Raw genomic sequence first — 20,682 nt, forward strand, 5'->3', positions numbered from 1 at the left:
ATTTGGGTGTCCTTGTATTTGGTGCATAAATGTGTAGAATTTTAATATCCTCTTAGTGTATTTTTTCACCCTTGACTTTATAATCTCCTTCCTTATTTCTGATTAGTTTTGGTGTAGGGAGCTGCTTGCCCGTTAACTGTCGTTAACTGTCGTTAACTGTCGTTAACTGTTAACAAGTCCTTATTTGGGTGGAGCCTGTTGAGTCTTGTGCCTTCCATGTGGATACAACCTATCAGCAATGCCCACATGGCTAAGCCTGATTGGCTGGCTATTAGTATTTAAGGGCTGGGCTGATTCTCTTGGGGTCAGAAGAGGGAGAAGAAGGAGAAGAAGCACAAGGGTCCTGAGTAAACTGCTTGAAGAAGATCTTCCTGTTTTGCGTCATTCCTTGCCGACGAAGGTGGACGCGACATTTTGGTATGAAGTCTATTTTGTCACATATAAAAATTGATACACCAGCTGGAATCTTGGTCCTGTTGTTTAGAATATCTTCTTCCAGCCTTTGCTCTGAAGAGGTATCTGGTTTTGACAGTGAGGTGTGTTTTTTGGATTCAGCAGAAACCTGGATCCTGTTTTCTAATCCAATCTATTAGTCTGGGTCTTCTTTATTAGGGAATTAAGTGCATTATTGTTGAAAGTTAAAGTTGTCAATGATCAGTATTTATTGATTCTTGTTCATTTGTGTTATTGTGTCATGTGGGTGTTTTCTTTGTATTTTGATTTGTTCTTCTGAGATTACGCATTTCTTATGTCTTATTCATAATTAACATCTTTGTACTGAAAGGTCTTCTAGCACCTTCTAACTGGATTTGTAGATGCATTGTGCTTATATATCATTTTATTATTGAATTTTTTCTTCATCTATTGTGATTGATAGTTTTGCTGTGTATAGTAGTCTGGGATGGCATTTGTGATCTCTTAGTTTGAAGAATATCCATGCAGGCACTTCTGTCTTTTAGAGTCTTCACTGAGAAGGCAGCTACTATTCTGATGCATCTACCTTCATGTGTTACTTGTTCTTTTTCTCTTGAAACTTTTAAATTCTTTTTTTCTGTAAATTTTCCCTTTGCAGCTTTTAAATTCTTTGTCCTGTATTTCCCCCTTGCAGCTTTTAAATTATTTCTGTACATATTTCTTTTGCAGATTTTAATAATCATTCCTTGTTCTTCACATTCAGTATTCTGATTATTAGGTGTGAGGAGTAGTTTCCTTTCAGGAATAGTCTATTTGGTGTTCTGCATGCTTCTGGTACCTTTATAGACACTTGTGAGGTTTTCTTCTATGACTTTGTTGAAAATATTTTCTGAGACTTCGATCTCTTTTTTTCCATCCACTAATCATATTATTCATATGTTTGTTCTTTTAATAGTGTCCAAATTTCCTGTATATTCTGTAAGTGTATTGTTTTTAGATTTGACATTTTCTTTGACAGAGTTATAATGTCTCTTTTACCTTGTTTAATTGTGTTTAATGCTGATATACTCTCTTTCATGTATTCTACTGGATTAGTGAGGCTTGTCTTTGAGGGGTTTGACTTCTTTAATTTTTAATTTCCATCTTTATCTCCCTGTTTTAGTTTTCTGTAAGTGAATATATTTCTCTTTTCATGTCCTGAACTGTCTATTTTTTCCTTCCACTGTGTTTCACAGACTCCATATCATCTCTAAAGTTCTTACACATATTGATAATAGCTATTTTGAAGTTTTTGTCTTAGGCTTTAACTATATTGCATTACTCAAGGTAGACTGGGGTGAGGTTGTTGGGTTCTGGTGAAGACATATTATCCTGGCAGATATTGATTGCTGACACTGGTTCTAGGCATCAGGAGTTGGAGTAATTGTAATTCCAGGTGTTGATATCTGGGCTTGTCTTTGTTGTTTGGGTTTTTGCCCTTTTTGAATCTTAGGGCAGTATGCAGGCTGTGGGTTGTCTTACATAACGTGTTTCTGCATGCCAGTGGTTGGCAGAGAGGAGTAGAGGTGATCTAGAAGAAAATATTGAAAGGGCTTTACAAAAGACCTAAGGAGATCCTGTTCACACCTAGAGGTAGAATTTACAGGAAGTTGGAAGTGCAATATGAAAGGAGAATCCAGCAAGTAGGTTTCAGTAAATCAAAGAATTATCTAAAGAGATATGGTTGAAAGGGCTAGGGAAACATGGGTCTGAATCAAGAATTGAAATCTCCGGTGAGTGAAGTTAATGGGGAATGGGTGAGGTCATCTGTAAGCAGTTTGCTGCCAGGCTGAGGGTAATAATAGAAAGATCATAATGTAGAGTAGAAACAGTAGTGTGATTCACCTACTTGAGTCCCTGTCAGATGTGAGCCAATGGCCATGCCAAATAAAAAATGTTTTTAGGTATTGGGAGGTGAAGCAAAGGAAAGGCCTTTCATGCTCATGGATTGCCTGGACTAACATAGTGAAAATGGCAATCCTACCAACAGCAATCTACTAACTCAATGCAATTCTCATTCAAATCACACCATAATTCTTCATGGAAATTGAAAGGACAATTTTCACCTTCATATGGAAATACAAAAAAGTCCATGAAAACTATACCATTCCTAAATAACCAAAGAACTGCTAAAGGTGTTGTCATCCTTGATCTAAAATTGTACTACAGAGCAATCGCAAGAAAAACAGCATTAAAATATATGCACATTGATCACTTGGAGCAAATGAAAGACCTAAACATGAGTCCACACACTTCTAGACATCTGATCATAGATTTAAAAAAAAAAAAAAACAGACATACGCATCTAAAAACAGACAACATTGTCAAGTAATAGGGCTGAACAGAGTGGCTAAATGTAAAAGAATCCAGTTAAATCCATACTTAGCACCCTGCACAAAACTCAACTACAGCTGGATTAAGAAACCTAACATAAGGCCATGTGGACTGAATCTGATGGAGGAGAAGGAGGGGGAATGGCCTTTAAGTGAATGACACAGGAATAGGGCACTTGTCACAGACACTGAGGTCAACAAGTAATGAATGGAACTCCATGAAACTGAAAAGTTTTTGCACAGCAAAGGACACCTTCAGTTAGATAAAGCAGTGGGCTGCAAAAGGGGAAAAGATCTTTATTAACTACATATACAATACAGGGTTAATATCTAAAATATATAAAGAACTAAAAAAAAACTGGAATCAAGAAAACAAATAATCCAATTAAAATTGAGTACAAATCTAAATAGACAGTTCTCAAAAGATGAGACATAAATGACACATAGAATTGTCAACAACCTTAGTTATCAGAAAAATGCAAATCAAAACCACTTTGCAGTTTCACCTTGCACAAGTCAAAGTGGCCAAAATCAAGAAAATAGATGACGCATCATACTGGTGAAAATATAGTTTGTGGACAACATGTATCCATTGTTGGTGGGAGTACAAACTTGAACAACCACTCTGGAAATCAATGTAGTGGTTTCTCAGATACATGGCAATCAATTTACCTTAAGAGCCAGCTACACCACTCTTTGGTATATATCCAAAGGACACTCTGTACTATTACAAGGACACTTGCTCAACCATGCCCATTGCTGCTCAATTCACAATACAAGGAAATTGGAAACAGCCCATCAGCAGATGAATGGATAATGAAACGTGGTCCATTTACACAACCCAATATTATTCAGGTGTTTTAAAAAATAAAATCATAAAATTTTTGAGGTAAATGGGGTAGAGTTCGAAAAAGACACCCAGAGTGAAGTAATCCAGACCCCAAAAGAGACAATTATAGCATGTATTTGCTACAATCCCTATAACCACAGAGGTTAGGTGTAGTGGAAAAAGATTAAAATATAGTACCTCTGCTCCAAGTCCTGGTGGGTATCTCTCTCCTGCTCAGCACCCATTCCTTCCAAGTATCTGGAAAAGCATGACTCTTAAACTTGAGTAGTTAACCAAATATATTTATGATTATGAAACTCCCAATTACATAAAGCCAACTTACAATGATAAGATCTTACTCCGATATTTCTAACCTCTCAGCACACCAGAAACACATCTGATGCCATCTGGATCTGGGCATCTCCTCCTCCACTCCCTCATGCACCTCCCAGGCTCCTTCTCTCTCTGCCCCTCCTTCTCTTAGCTCCTCCTCTTCTCTCCCCTCCAATCACTGGCCTCTCGCTACCTCCAATGAAAGGATAGGAGATAACTTGCATCAGTTAGGTATGGAATAAGGGACTCATGGGGAGAAAAGCATGTCCCATGTAAGAGAAAATATAATAGTTATGGAGAGATGCGGAAAGCAGATGGAAACAGAAGGGTTAAAGGAGAAGGGGAGGGAAGAGGAAGATGAAGGAGGACATATGGGGAAAGAGCAACTGAGAACCAACTGAGTGGTCACATAGAAACTTAAGACAGTGGAAGCTTCTTTTTCCATTGTTTGTTTGCTGTTGTTTTGCTTGTTATATTTTGTTTTTAAGATAGAGTCTGTAGCCTTGGCTGTCCTGGAACTTGCTCTGATCCTCAAACTTGGGGATTTGCCTGCCTCTACCTCCTGAGTGACAGGATTAAAGGTGTACGCCACCACAGCCAGCTTTAAGTTCTTTAACACTGATTGCATTATATTGAGTTGTTAGCCAAAGGATCTCCACGGAAATCCCCACACTAGTCAAGCTATTGCCAAGTCTATTTGTTTCTCACCACAAAATGATAACTTCAGCTTTTATTGCTGAACACATCACCTACGAATACCATTGAAAATGGAGAAGTCAAGTTGGTATTTAACTAGAGCCTTCACCCACTGAATAGTTCACACTCCTGGAAGGTACTCTGCACATTACCAAAGGAGAAAACTAAATATCAGCCTAGCTATAAACACTTTAATTTACAAATGAGACCCGCCTACATGACGCACAGGTGCAACAGTGGCACAAAGTTGTGGATATAACCAACTACTACCTGACTGGATTTAAGGCCCACTAAATACAATCAAACCTCTGCCTAACACTGCTTGGGTGGCCATGAACCTGGCAATGGAACGAGGGGAAAACCAAATAATATTGTTGTGCTTAAGAAATGTACAATGGCTGACATTTAGCTATATCTATAGATCAGTGTCTTGTTCAGCCACCCTCAGAGGGGTTCTGACACACTTTGAGGTAGGTAATGACATGATAAAATCACCATGAGAAATCTACAACAATGATCAGGAGTCAGGATTTTTTTCCCAAGAAAATGTTTACTATTGTTGACTTTTTTTGGCTTTTTTTTGTTTTGTTTTGTTTTGTTTTGTTTTGTTTTGTTTTGTTTTTTCGAGACAGGGTTTCTCTGTATAGCACTGGCTGTCCTGGAACTCAATCTGTAGACCAGGCTGGCCTTGAACTCAGAAACCCACCTGCCTCTGCCTCCCAAGTGCTGGGATTACAGGTGTGTGCCACCACCTCCAGCGACATTTTCTTCTACTCCATTGGTGGTATTAGCTCTTGTTTTTGATGGCCCTGGTGCTATTTGTATTTTGATGTTAATTCTGCTTTCCCAGGAGGGGCTCTCTGGCATGAGGAATGAGTCATATACTTAGGTGACTTTCTGTGAACCTTCCTCTAATGAAATAAAGAAACCAATCCCTGGGTGAGTAGGCGGGACTTCTGGTTTGGAAAGAGGAAGCGAAGAGGCAGGAGAGAGAGAGAGAGAGAGAGAGAGAGAGAGAGAGAGAGAGAGAGAGATGGGCTTTTTGGACAGGGACAGCTAAAGGACAAGGTGTAGCTATTAGTGATCCTTGGTTTAGATGCCAAATCAACCAGTATTTGCCACCAGATGATTTAAATTTAATATGGCTTACAAGATTCTAGTTGATGCGACCAGTGAGTTACCATTGATTCTGAACTAAGTTTTGTGTTGATTTCCTTCACACAAAGTTCAGCTAGGTTCCAGAGGGAAAGGTGCAGCAGCAAAGTGTGGGTACACCTCAAAAGGCAGTGGGAATTTTGAAGCATGGGGCTGGCGTGGTAGTGACCCACCAGTGGGAATTTAAGGAGTCAGATGGAGAGGTTTTGAAGCTCTGAGTCAGTCTCCAGCCCACCAGTGCCTAACCAGAAATATAGTAAAGTTTGTTTTTTTAAAAAATATTTCCAGCAACAGCTTTTACCCTTAATCAGTGTCAGAGCACATCAAGAAATGGACATTTTTTGTATGTGTGTGCAGCCAATTACAAACTATAGTTCTTTGACCGTTGTGGAACATTCAGCAAAGAAGACTGTTTGGCCATAGGTTTAGGCCAATAGAATCTAGTCTATTATGCAGGTTATCACTGGATATTAGGGATACCAGAGTAGCCAGCCCTAAGCCTTTCTCAAGGTGAGCTTTTAAGTACAAAACCCATATTCTGGGTTGGCATAGTTCAGTTAACAAGAATAGTTAGCCAAAAGTAGAACTAGGGAAACCAAAAAACAAGGTTAAAACATTTTGAGACTTTCACAGAACTATTTGAACTCTGATAAATTAAGCCTTTGTTTTAGTTTCATCAGGCGATGCTACCTACATGCTGAGTTTTGTAGCCTGAATGGTACTTGTATCATGAGTAAGTGGTGCTAAAGTCTGGAGGCCTACTAATGTCTGGGGCTCTGTTACATTGACCTTCCATCTTAAGCCTTCTGGAAAATCATTTTGGGGTTTTGGTCCTCTGTCACTGAGGCCTACTGGGCAGCATCTCTGAGGCTGGGTGCTTGGAAATCTGTATTTGAGACACCGCCAGCCTGTGGTTGCCTTAAAGCTAAAACTCAGATAACTGAGCTCGTCTCTGGGCCGGCCAGTTTCATGTATAATGTTACCCACATCCTGTTTCAACCAGTGGATCTGTCTCGTTTGTAAGCCGATTAAGAGGCAGTACACTGTAGTAAGGAAATGACAATCGGCTCTTTAAATTCAGCTCACTGAGACAAGACTCTGTCTTTGTCTCTGTTCTTTATACTTTTACTTCAAAGGAACATCAATATTTACTTCAATCTAATTTTTTTTAATGACACAAATGACAGTTGATATGGTAAAGCATTCTCTTTATAAAAAGATACTGTATTTTCTGGTCAACTCTTTTCCTCATTTTCTCTCTCTAAAATAGGAATAAAGTTGAGAGACATCAAACCCATTTAATTAACTTCTGGACATTTTAAGAAAAAAATAATTATAAAATGTCATCCTCCACATGAAGAAAGAGCAATCATCTCTTTATTGTCCTCTGTGCATTGGTGTCCTGAGAGTTGGTTAACACGTGTTCATTAGTGTCACATTAGTGTTGCAATGCAAGGAGAGTTCTTTTAACTGCTTACCTAAAAAGTTTAGCATAAGCAGTGATCACACACAATTCCAGGCTAAAGAAGAGCATTTCAGCATCGAATCATATTCTGTCACATATCAGATTTTAAAGAATCACTTCATCTGTTGATGGACACTAAAGATGCCTCCATGCTACATATATTGTACTAATGAATTTAGGCATGCTGGCATCTCATTGGTACACTGATATCCGTTGTTCTAGGCAGTGACTCAGCTATCAGATTGAACTGTAAGATAACTAACTCCATTTTCAGTTTGCTGAGGAACCTGCATGCTATGTCCCACACCACAGGCAGTGTGTGAGAAAGGATGACTTCCTTTTCTTTACATCCTGCCAAACTTTGTTATCATTTATCACTCTTAGAATAGCCAAGCTAATGAGTATAAGGTTGTTTCTCATGGTGCTTTAAATTTGCATTTCTCTCATGATTAGAAAAGTTGAACATATTTTCCAGTTTCTGTGGCTATTTGTGAGATTTCTTTTGTGAAAGGTTTATTTGATTCCTTTCCCTATTTTAGAAACAGGATTCTTTTCTTATTATTGAGTAGTTTCCTTTTTTTTTTTTTGACTATTCTGGATTTTAGCTACCCTACTTGATGTATTAATTTATACAAAAAGTTTTTCCCAACATGTTATCTCGTTACTTTTCTATTCCCTTTCTGTGTAGAAGCTTTATACTCTGATCTAACCTATCTGGGACCTACTTCTTTATTACCTATGTTTTTTGGAATGAACGTCACAAAATTGAGTTAAATCTTTGGGGAGTTAGGAAAGTCATAGTCCAGCCAGGACCTTTGTCAAATTAATGTTTTAGTTATTATCTAAAATAATGAATTCGGTTATGGTGTATGTACATGCACGCACATGCACGTGTGCCCGCACATGCGCATGCGTGTGCATGCATGCGCGCGCACACGCGCGCGCGCGCGCGTACACACACACACACACACACACACACACACACACCACTGTACCTTCCTCCTTTTACTTAACCCCTTCTAATTACCCTCCCTGTCCCTACTCTTGTTTCTCCTATACATCTTTACTTTCTAATCTCCTATTTTTCATTCCCTGAAAAGTGACCATTGGCTTTCCTGGTAGATGCAAATTTATTTGTATAAATATACATATTTAAATCTAGATTTTGCATATGAGAAAAAAAAGTGATGTCTACATTTTCCCCCACTGCTCTATGTTCTCCTGTCTTACCTCTCCATTTAGACCTCTTTCCCCAGGCTCGTATTTCCTTGTCTGCTATCGTGCCCTATAACACTGCCATATTTGAAAGAAAACATGTAACATTTGTCCTTCTGAGCCTGGCTTATTTCACTTGACATCCACTGAATAAATGTACTACATTTTCTATCCACTCATCTGTTGGTGGACATATAAGCTGGTCCCACATCCAGAGTAATACAAATTGTGCAGTGATAAATATGAATATGCACATAACTGTGGTGTGGGACTCATGTGCTTGTGGGTGCGTACCCAGGTGTGGAATATCTGGATAGTTAAGATAATTGCATTTTTATGTTTCTAAGGAACTTACATCCTAATTCTATAGCAACACTGCCATCCTCTGCCTCTGCCAGTGGAGTATGAGCCTCTTGTTTTCACCTTCTCATCAGCCTTTTTCGAGATCGTTTACTTAATGTTGGCCATCCTGATCTACTCTGTCCTCATTGATAAACATTGGGTAGTCAAAAATTTGATTAATATTTCTTCTTTTAAAGACTTCTTATTTGCCCTTTTATTGGTTTATTGGTATAGCTTTCTAGGGGAAGGTTAATTTTTGGAGTCCTTATAGATTCTAAAGAGTAATTCCCAGTCAAACTATGTGTAGATGGCAGAGGTCTTCTCCCATTTGACAGACTGTCTCTCCACTCTGCCAGTTGCTTCCTATATGATGCTGCTTTTCAAGTTCAGAAACCCTGTAAATCCTGTAAACCCTCAGGAAGATCTATTAAGCTATTAGGACTCTTTTCACCTTGTCCTCACCTATACCTGTGTCTCAGAGTGCCCACCCTTAGCAGTATCAGAGCTTTAGGTCCTACCTTAAAGTCTTTCTTCTCATGAGTATTTGTATCTATGCAGGGTAAGAATTGTGCATCTCGTCTCATTCTACACATAGATATTTGCTTTCCCTAGCAGTATTTGTTGAAGAAGTGTATCTTTCTTCTATGTGTTTTTGACATCTTTATCAAAACCTAAGTGCCTGTATATATGAGTTTATACCCAGATTCTCTCCTTTTCTGTTGCACTATATGTCTTATTTTTATACATATGCCATACTGTTGCATTTATTATGGCTTTGGAGTATAATTTCAGATCAAGAATTGTGATACCTCCAGCATTGTTCCTTCTGTCTAGAATTATTTGGCTGCCTAACATGTTTTGCCTCTATATGGATTTTAGGACTATATTTCCTAGTTCTGTGAAGAATATTGTTTGGACTATTTATATAAATTATGTAAAATCTACTGATTATTGTCTGTAGCATAGCCATTTTTACAATATTGAATCTGTCAGTCCATGATTTTTAAAGGTCTTTCTAGATTCTATAGCTTTTGGCTTCGATTTAGGTTTGTTGTTATTTTGCTTTTCTTTTCTTTTGTTTTGCCTTCTATTTTGTTAGGTTAATTACTTGACTGGGAGCTGGGTTGTTTCTAAGGCTTTTGTGATTGGAATTAGTAAAGGATGTTTTGTTTTCTTCTTCAAGATTTCTTCCATAGCAACTAGTATATAGGAAAACCACTGATTTTTGTCGGTAGCTTTTGTATCCGTTACTCTGATGAAGTATGTATCAAAATGAAGAACTTCATGGCTGGGCCATTAGAGGGTTTTTAGTATAGGCTTTGTATATAGATAGGAGTACTTATATTTTTCATTCCAATTTATATTCCTTTTGAATATTATTTTACATGTATTTCTTGATTTGGGTAAGGTCAGTGTCATGTGTACCAAAATAAAGAAATAAAAACACAAGTTGCTGTAGTTGGTTCTTTCTTTTAATCATGAAGGTTTCAGGGAGCAAGTTCAGGTCACAAGGCTTTGACTTTACTTGCTGAGATCTCTGCAGCCCATGTATTTCTTTTAGTCTTTCTTGCCTTATCTACACACCTAAGACTACAATTGCTGAACTGAATAATAGTTTGGAGGATAGACACCCTTATCTAATGTGTTATTATAGAGGTAATATTTTCTCTATTTAGATTAATGTTGGCTATTGGTTTGTTATATATAGTTTAAATTGTTTGAAGCAGTTCCCAGTATTCTTAGTTTCTTCAGAACTTTTATCATGAAAGAATGCTGAAATGTGTCAAAGTATGTTTCCTTGTTTCTGTTATGATCTTGTGAGTGTTAGCTTTAAGTGTATTACACGTGCTGATTTGCATATGTTGAACTATCCTTACATTCCTGGAATAAAACCAGTTTATTTGTGAAGTGTGATTTTATTAACAAGTTCTCTAATTCTATTTGAAAATATTGTCTTCAGAATTTTTGTTGTCTATGTTTATCTGAGCAATTGTTTTACTTCTCTTTAGTATTATTAGTGTGTCTTTATACACTGTTAATATGTTGATAATTCTGTTCATAGTTGAATTAATTTAGATGTATTGATGTTATCTCTTACATAAAAGTTTGGCAGAATCTGAGTCTTTATTGTTGCTTCGATTTCATTGCTGGCAGTGGCACTATTTCTTCATACACTTTTCTGTATTATTTACCTTACTTTGCTGCATTGAAACATCTGACAAGAAGTAACTGAATGGAAGAAAGGCTTTACTTACACTTCAAAGTTCAGCATGGCAGGGAAACCATGGCAGAGGAAACAAAGCCATAAGACTCATCTCTGGTACCCACTGCCTCAGGCAAGGCTGCACTTCTTACAACTGCACAGCATCACATCTGGAGACTAAATGTAAAACAAGCAAACATAAACAAAATCATGAGCCTTCCTTAAGTTTTCCCTCTCTAAAAAATTTCTTTATGACACATCCTACATATCAAGGTCTACTAGCTATGAATTTTCTAAACTGTTGCATATATGACCATGCCTTTATTTCTAAATCCTAGTTACTATTTCTTGTTTAGTACATCCCTATTTTGAATCATCAGTAGACATCTTCCATTTTTTAAAGTTTGTTTCTAGATTTTTCTTTTCAATACTACTGTAATGAGATAGGTTTTCTAAATTTCCTCTTCACATAACACATTGCTAGTTATTAGAAACACAACTAATTTTATGTTAATTTTGAGCTGGTATAGGGGTTTTGTTTGTTGTTTTGTTTTTGTATGGCAAGAACTTACTCTGGTCAGTTGTGTTTGACCCATGGTCCTAAGATGCTAGACACTCATAACCCTGTCACCAAAGGTCAATCTGAGAGAGGTCATTGTCTCAAGTCAATAAAGATTAAAGACAAGAACTCTCAAGGCATCATACAAAGCAGAAACAAGCATTCTTCTTTTATTAAGAAGAATTACAGGAAGATGGTCAGTAGTGGCACATGCCTTTAATCCCAGCACTTGGGAGGAAAAGGCAGGCAGATTTTCTGAGTTCGAGTCCAGTCTACAGAGTGAATTCCAGGACAGCCAGGGCTATATAGAGAAACCCTGGCTTAAAAAAAACCAAATAAATAAATAAATAAATAAATAAATAAATAAATAAATAAATAAATGGAATTAGGAATTACAGGAAAGTAAGTAACAAAGTGAAAGCAACTCTTGAGAGTATCTTCTGTCAAGTGAGTACAGATCCACGGAATTCCTTTATCTGGCAATTATTACAAATCCAGGGAAAAAACCTGACAGGTGCTGAAGTAATCTCTATTGAGATAGGCTAATTATCTAGTTATCCTGGACTTAGTAAATGAAGGGCCCTTGACCTCCGGGCATGTCTTTCTTACTAATCCAAACAAGGAGATGATTGTGTGTGATTCATGCGTTGCCCACCTAGCTGGGGATGAGTGAAACCTCCATTTGGTTGGTCTCTGGCTGAGTTTTGTTAGTTGTTGACCTTCACTGTAGGCTATTAGTCTCTGGCTTTGATTACTTTCACTCCTGTCTTAATTAGGGTTTCATTGCTGTGGAGAGACACTATGACCAAAGCAACCCTTCTAAAGGATAGCATTTAATCAGGACTGGCTTACAGTTTCAGAAGTTCAGTCCATTATCTTCACAGTAGAAACATGGCAGAGTCCAGGCAGACATGGTACTGGAGAAGGAACTGAGAGTTCTACAATATTGATCTGAAGGCAGCCAGGGGAGAATTGAGGATTCCATGCTGGGCAGAGCTTGAATACTAGAGTCCTCAAAGTCCATCTACACAGTGATACATTTCCTACAACAAGGCCATACCTCCTAATAGTAGCACTTCCCATGGGCCAAACATATTCAAACCACCACAACCACCCAGTATGATATCAGCTATGAATTTTTTACATGTGGCCTTAATTATATTGAGGTAATTTCATCTTATTCTTTATTGAGTTTTCTGTTATAACAATTATTGGATTCAGCTATTTTTCTACATTGTTGAAGTGATCATACAACTTCAACTCTGAATTCTATTAATGTGAGATAATGTGTGCCTTAGTCAATCTTCATACTTAGAATTACTTTTACATAGAAGCAGTGAGGTCTTAATTGTTTGTGTTGAATGACCTTTTGTGATGTGCACTTAAATTCCTTCATCTATTACTATTTTTTTTTAAAAAAAATAGCATTTCTTTTTTTATATTTTCTTAAAATTTCCACTTTTCTGGTTACACTACCCCTATATCTTGACATATTATCGACTTTATACTGATAGCCCTCATCCTATCAACCTTGGTTGTTATGTCTGCAATCTTGCAATTACAGCATTTCTGCCATATCTGGCTCTCATTCTAAGGCTTCACTTTTCTCTTCAAACTATATACTTTGTTATTTCATGTGTCTTGTAATGATGTCTTTATCACTCAAAATGAAATACTGGTGATGCCCTATAAAGAATTACTATAAATAGATATTCCTTAAGGTAGAGATGTGGTTCAAGGATAAAGAGCATGCTACAGCTTGTTGGGTCTCATTGTTTCAGTAAGCATCGTCTCTGTATTGTGGGTTTTGTGGGTGCATTTCAACCCTCTTCTCCTTAGGTGGGACTGAATGACTAAGTAGACAACAGTTAGGTGTTTCCCTTTCTCCAGGTCTCCTATGCCAAAAGAAAACTGGTCATTTAGAATTATGCAAAACAATTTCAATGAAACTCCTTTAGAACAGGATACCCAGGTATTTTCATCTGGAAATACTGTGAGAATCTCTACTCACGAAAGCAGGAAATTTCCTTCCAACAATAACTATGACCTTGAAGTTTTTAACTCTCAGATATGTCCATATGAGCCTCAGGAATTTGTCAGTTACAGCTTAGATTCTTGTATGTGCATTGCTTCTCTGTAGACACAAGTATTATTGAGCCATGATTCTTTATACATTAATTTCTCTCTCAAGCTTAGAGGCCATGTTTTGTCCTGTGACATTAGTTCATGCTATATCTAAAACCAATTGATGTTTAACTTGTTTTTTCAACTTTTTATTAATTGGGGTGATAGTGGTGCCTTCCAAGTTCCTTAAAATTTGGCCTAGAAATCATCAATCTGCAGCTATCCTCACAATGAATAATTTATTTGAGCCTTCCTCATCAATTTTCCCATTGTAGTCCTCCACCATGGCTCCCCTTCATTCTTTTAATCATTAGTCACCAGTTTAAATGTACTTATTTTATTACACGCTTTTTATTTTTTTATTCATTGAAAAGGGAAGTAAAAACACTTTATGATAAAATTAAAGATTTACATGGAAAATATTTCAGATAAACACACTAAAATTAACAATTTTCATGGAAAATTAAGGAGTAAAGTGGTAGACATGTAAAACATTGCTAAATTAATTGAAATATCTGATAGAAACATTTTATGATAGAATTAAAGATTTGCGTTGAAAATATTTCTGATAAAATTGTAGAAAAATGTAGAAAAACATGTTAGAATTGTAGATTATCACAGAAAATTTTATATAGATATAATAATGGTAGGCATATAAGTATTCCTAAATTGATTAAAAGAGGAATTATAAACATTTTCTAATAAACTTGAAGATTCACATGGAAAATATTTCTGATAAAATTATAGAAATATATAGAAAAACATGTTAAATTTAAAGATTATCAGGGAAATTATATAAGTAAAATGATAGGCATAAAGATAATTCAAAGTTTGTTGAAGGAGGAACTATAAACATCATTTTCAGATAACATTGAAGATTTACATGAAAAATATTTCCGGTAAAATTCAAGTAATAAATAGTCAAACACGTTAAAATTGACTATTTCATGGAAAATTTTACATAAAAAATGGTTGATGTAAAAACTCTAAATTAATTGAAGGTGGAATTAGAAACATTTGTGATAAAATCAAAGATTTACATTGGAAACATTTCTGATAAAATAGAGGAAGTATATAGAAAGACATATTAAAACGGAAGATTATCATGAAAAATAATGCAGATAAAATGGTAGACCTAGAAGAAATTACTAAATTAATTAAAAGGGGAAATTACAAACATTTTCTGATAAAACTGAAGATTTACATAAGAAATATTTCTGTTAGTCTATGTATTTTTATTGGGAGGTTGAGTCCATTGTTGTTAAGAGCTATTAGGGAATAGCGATTGTTGCTTCCTGTTATTTTTTATGTTATATTTATGTTTCTTCTACAATTTTGTTGAAGATATTTATTGGGCCTTTACGATGTAAATCCTTGCTCTCAGCTATACCTATAATCCTTAGTGTACTGGCTAGTTTTGTGTGTCAACTTGACACAGGCTGGAGTTATCACAGAGAAAGGAGCTTCAGTTGGGGAAGTACCTCCATGAGATCCAGCTGTGGGGCATTTTCTCAATTAGTGATCAAGTGGGGAGGGCCTCTTGTGGGTGGTACCACCTTCGGGCTGGTGCTCTTGGGTTCTATAAGAGAGCAGGCTGAGCAAGCCAGGGGAAGCAAGCCAGTAAGAAACATCCCTCCATGGCCTCTGCATCAGCTCCTGCTTCCTGACCTGCTTGAGTTCCAGTCCTGACTTCCTTTAGTGATGAACTTCAACGTGGAAGTGTAAGCTCAACAAACCCTTTCCTCCCCAACTTGCTTCTTGGTCATGATGTTTGTGCAAGAATAGAAACCCTGACTAAGACAAATTGGTACCAGTGTACTGGGGTATTCCTCTGACAACCTGACCATGTTTTGGGGAGGACTGTGGAAGGACTTTGGAACTTTGAGCTAGAAAAGCCATTAGAATATTAAGAGCTTGGTGGAAAGTTCTTTAGGAACTTGGAAGACAATGTTAAGAACAGTGCAAAAGATGGAGGCCTGGCTTGTGAAATTTCAGAGGAAAGATTAAAGACTCTTACAGTGGCCATGTTTTGATTGTGAAGATTCTGTGGTTTTGGTTAGCTGGGGCTGAAAAATCAGCTGTGAGTAACAAGATACCAGAACCACTAAAGCAAACCTTTGTGTTATTGGGACTATTGGTGCTGGTTAGCTGGAGCTAAGAAATTAGTGGTGATTAAGAAGAGACCAGCATCACTGAGATGAAATCTTCTTGGAAGTGTTTTCTGAGAGCACAGAGAGTGTGTTCCAGAGATAGCCACAGTTGTATTTTGTGCTGTGGCTGGACTTGGTACTGTGTAAGAGTCACCCAGATGGTACTGGTTTTGAAGGCATGAAGGGGTCATGAAGAGCAGCTGAGGCTCTTGGCACAGTGAGAGGCCACAGAAGGCCATTGGTGAAGGTGCAGCCTCAGTTGCAATTGATGGCCCAGGACTTGAAGGGGTCATGCATAGGAGCAGAGGCTTGTCACCATGAAGAGAGCCTATGAGAGCCTATTGGTGAAGCCTAATTACAGTGGAAGTCAGAAGTGTTTTGGAGATGCCAGTGCCATGAGATGACCACCAAGAACAGCAGCAGCAGTGGAGTACAGGCAACTGGAGCCTAGAAGACAAGCTGTGTGCTACAAAGGGCAGAGCTGGAGAAGTGACCCAAGCCCCTGGAGGAGCTGGGAAGATTGTGAGTCGAATCCCAGACATTGAGCCATTGGAGTTTGAGTTTTGCTTTTGGCTGTGACTGTACCTTGATATGTTTCCCTCTTGAAGTAAGAAAGTATTTTAGTGGAGCCCACAGTTAAAAGACTTTGAATTTTTAAAAGACTTTGAATTTTAAAGATACTGGCCATTTTAAGGTGAATGAACTTTTAATATGTAAAGACTGTGGGACTTTTAATGTAATTTAGATCTTGGGGATGAATAAGAAAGTAAGGGTTGAGGCTTAATAGTGATGTGTTTGTGTGTCAAGTTGACAAGGAGTCAATTGTACTGGCTAGTTCTGTGTGTCAACTTGACACAGGCTGGAGTTATCACAGAGAAAGGAGCTTCAGTTGGGGAAGTGCCTCCATGAGATCCAGCTGTGGGGCATTTTCTCAATTAGTGATAAAGTGGGGAGGGGCCCTTGTGGGTGGTACCACCTTTGGGCTAGTGCTCTTGGGTTCTATAAGAGAGCAGACTGAGCAAGCCAGGGGAAGCAAGCCAGTAAGAAACATCCCTCCATGGCCTCTGCATCAGCTCCTGCTTCCTGACCTGCTTGAGTTCCAGTCCTGACTTCCTTTAGTGATGGACTTCAACGTGGAAGTGTAAGCTCAATAAACCCTTTCCTCCCCAACTTGCTTCTTGGTCATGATGTTTGTGCAGGAATAGAAACCCTGACTAGGTTTGGTCTTCTTAATGTGTCCTGGAGTTCCTGGATGGTTTGAGTTACCAACTTTATGTGTTTTGCATTTTCTTTGACTGTTGAGTGAATGTTTTCTATGGTATCTTCAGCACCTGAGGTTGTTTCTTCTATCTCTTGTATTCTGTTGTTGATGCTTGCATCTATGACTCCTGAATTCTTTCCAAGGTTTTCTGTCTCCAGAGATGTCTCACTTCGTGATTTCTTTATTGTTTCTACTTCCACTTTTAGATCCTGGATGTTTTGGTTCAGTTCCTTCACTTGATTGTTTGTGTTTTCCTGTAATTCTTTAAGGTATTTTTGTGTTTCTTCTTTAAGGGCTTCTGCCTATTGACCCATGATCTCCTGTATTTCTTTAAGGGATTTTTGTGTTTCCTCTTTAAGGGCTTTTACCTGTTGACCAATGTTCTCCTGTATTTCTTTAAGGGAATTATTTAAGTCTTTCTTGAAGCCCTCTATCAGCATCATGAATTAAATCCAACTCTTGATTTTCTGATGTGTTGGGTATCCGGGACTTGCTGTGGTGGGAGAACTGGGTTCTGATGTTGCCATGTGGCCTTGGTTTCTGTTGGTAGGGTTCTTTTTTTTTTAATGGATTTTTTTATTATTCAATATATTTTTATTTACATTTCAAATGATTTCCCCTTTTCTAGCCCCCGACTCCCCGAAAGTCCCATAAGCCCCTTTCTTTCCCCCTGTCCTCCCACCCACCCCTTGCCACTTCCCCTTCTGGTTTTGCCGAATACTGCTTCACTGAGTCTTTCCAGAACAAGGGGCCACTCTTCCTTTCTTCTTGTACCTCATTTGATGTGTAGATTATGTTTTGGGTATTCCAGTTTTCTAGGTTAATATCCACTTATTAGTGAGTGCATACCATGATTCACCTTTTGAGTCAGGGTTACCTCACTTAGTATGATGTTCTCTAGCTCCATCCATTTGCCTAAGAATTTCATGAATTCATTGTTTCTAATGGCTGAATAATACTCCATTGTGTAGATATACCACATTTTTTGCATCCACTCTTCTCTTGAGGGATACCTGGGTTCTTTCCAGCACCTGGCAATTATAAATAGGGCTGCTATGAACATAGTAGAGCATGTATCCTTATTACATGGTGTGGAATCCTCTGGGTATATGCCCAGGAGTGGTATAGCAGGATCTTCTGGAAGTGAGGTGCCCAGTTTTCGGAGGAACCCCCAGACTGATTTCCAGAGTGCTTGTACCAATTTGCAACCCCACCAGCAGTGAAGGAGTGTTCCTCTTTCTCCACATCCTCTCCAACACCTGCTGTCTCCTGAATTTTTAATCTTAGCCATTCTGACTGGTATAAGGTGAAATCTCAGGGTTGTTTTGATTTGCATTTCCCTAATGACTAATGAAGTTGAGCATTTCTTAAGATGCTTCTCCGCCATCCGAAGTTCTTCAGGTGAGAATTCTTTGTTTAACTCTGTACCCCATTTTTTAATAGGGTTGTTTGGTTTTCTGGAGTCTAACTTCTTGAGTTCTTTATATATATTGGATATTAGCCCTCTATCTGATGTAGGATTGGTGAAGATCTTTTCCCAATTTGTTGGTTGCCGATTTGTCCTTTTGATGGTGTCCTTTGCCGTACAGAAACTTTGTAATTTTATGAGGTCCCATTTGTCAATTTTTGATCTTAGAGCATACACTATTGGTGTTCTGTTCAGAAACTTTCTCCCTGTACCAATGTCCTCAAGGGTCTTCCCCAGTTTCTTTTCTATTAGCTTCAGAGTGTCTGGCTTTATGTGGAGGTCCTTGATCCATTTGGATTTGACCTTAGTACAAGGAGACAAGGATGGATCAATTTGCATTCTTCTGCATGCTGACCTCCAGTTGAACCAGCACCATTTGTTGAAAGGGCTATCTTTTTTCCATTGGATGTTTTCAGCCCCTTTGTCGAGGATCAAGTGGCCATAGGTGTGAGGGTTCATTTCTGGATCTTCAATCCTGTTCCATTGATCCGCCTGCCTGTCACTGTACCAATACCATGCAGTTTTTTAAAATTTATTTATATTTTTTTATTCACATTGCAAATGATTTCCCCTTTTCTGGGTCCCCACTCCCCGCAAGTCCCATAAGCCCTCTTCCGTCCCCCTATTCTTCCATCTACCCCTTCCCACTTCCCTGTTCTGGAATTCCCCTATACTCTTGCACTGAGTCTTTCCAGAACCAGGGCCCACTCCTCCATTCTTTTTGGACATCATTTAATGTGTGGATTATGTCCTGGCTATTCAAAGTTTCTAGGCTACTATCCACTTATCAGTGAGTGCATACCATGATTGATCTTTTGAGACTGGGTTACCTCACTTAGTATGATGTTCTCCAGCTCCATCCATTTGTCTAAGAATTTCATGAATTCATTGTTTCTAATGGCTGAATAGTACTCCATTGTGTAAATACACCACATTTTTTGTATCCATTCCTCCGTTGAAGGACATCTAGGTTCTTTCCAGCTTCTGGCTATTACAAATAGGGCTGCTATGAACATAGTGGAGCATGTGTCCTTATTGCATGTTGAAGAATCCTCTGGATATATGCCCAGTTGTGGTATAATAGGGTCCTCAGGAAGTGACATGCCCAGTTTTCTGATGAACTGCCAGACTGATTTCCAAAGTGGTTGCACCATCTTGCAATCCCACCAGCAGTGGAGGAGTGTTCTTCTTTCTCCACATCCTCGCCAACACCTGCTGTCTCCTGGGTTTTTGACCTTAGCCATTCTGACTGGTGTGAGGTGAAATCTCAGGGTTGTTTTGATTTGCATTTCCCTAATGATTAATGATGTTGAACATTTCTTAAGGTGTTTCTCAGCTCTCCGAAGTTCTTCATGTGAAAATTCTTTGTTTAGCTCTGTACCCCACTTTTTTTTTATGAATGTATTATAAATACTTAATTGTGACTAGAAGAAATCTCTCGTTTTGAGAAATTATCTTGTTTTTTTCCTTTTTCCTTTTTTTAAAATTTTTTTATTCGATATAATTTATTTACATTTCAAATGATTTCCCTTTTCTAGCCCCCCCCCCCACTCCCCGAAAGTCCCGTAAGCCCCCTTCTCTTCCCCTGTCCTCCCACCCACCCCTTCCCACTTCCCCGTTCTGGTTTTGCTGAATACTGTTTCACTGAGTCTTTCCAGAACCAGCGTACCCCACTTTTTAATGGGGTTATTTGGGTCTCTGGGTTCTACTTTCTTGAGTTCTTTGTACATATTAGATATTAGCCCTCTGTCAGATTTAGGGTTGGTGAAGATTCTTTCCCAGTCTGTTGGTTGACGTTTTGTCCTTTTGACGGTGTCCTTTGCCTTACAGAAACTTTGTAGTTTTATGAGGTCCCATTTGTCAATTCTTGATCTTAGAGCATAAGCTATTGGTGTTCTATTCAGGAACTTTTCCCCTGTGCCCATGTCCTCCAGGGTCTTCCCCAGATTTTTTTCAATTAGTTTCAGTGTGTCAGGTTTTATGTGGAGGTCCTTGATCCATTTGGAGTTGAGCTTGGTACAAGGAGATAAGAATGGATCGATGCTCATTCTTCTCCGTGCTGACATCCAATTGAACCAGCACCATTTGTTGAAAAG

The 20,682-nt window shown here is 38.2% G+C and overlaps 1 long non-coding RNA gene across 1 annotated transcript in view; it reads left to right on the top strand.

Moving 5' to 3' along the window:
• Nucleotides 1-326: 326 nt before the first annotated feature.
• The window catches only part of LOC127685376 (uncharacterized), a 53,856-nt gene continuing 33,500 nt past the window's right edge, over nucleotides 327-20,682 (top strand). Inside the window, exon 1 of the long non-coding RNA XR_007977855.1 lies at nucleotides 327-417. This is a non-coding gene — a long non-coding RNA (uncharacterized LOC127685376). The remainder of the gene's footprint in view (nucleotides 418-20,682) is intronic.

This window comes from Apodemus sylvaticus, chromosome 5, assembly GCF_947179515.1.
Source record: "Apodemus sylvaticus chromosome 5, mApoSyl1.1, whole genome shotgun sequence".
Classification (NCBI taxonomy): domain Eukaryota; kingdom Metazoa; phylum Chordata; class Mammalia; order Rodentia; family Muridae; genus Apodemus; species Apodemus sylvaticus.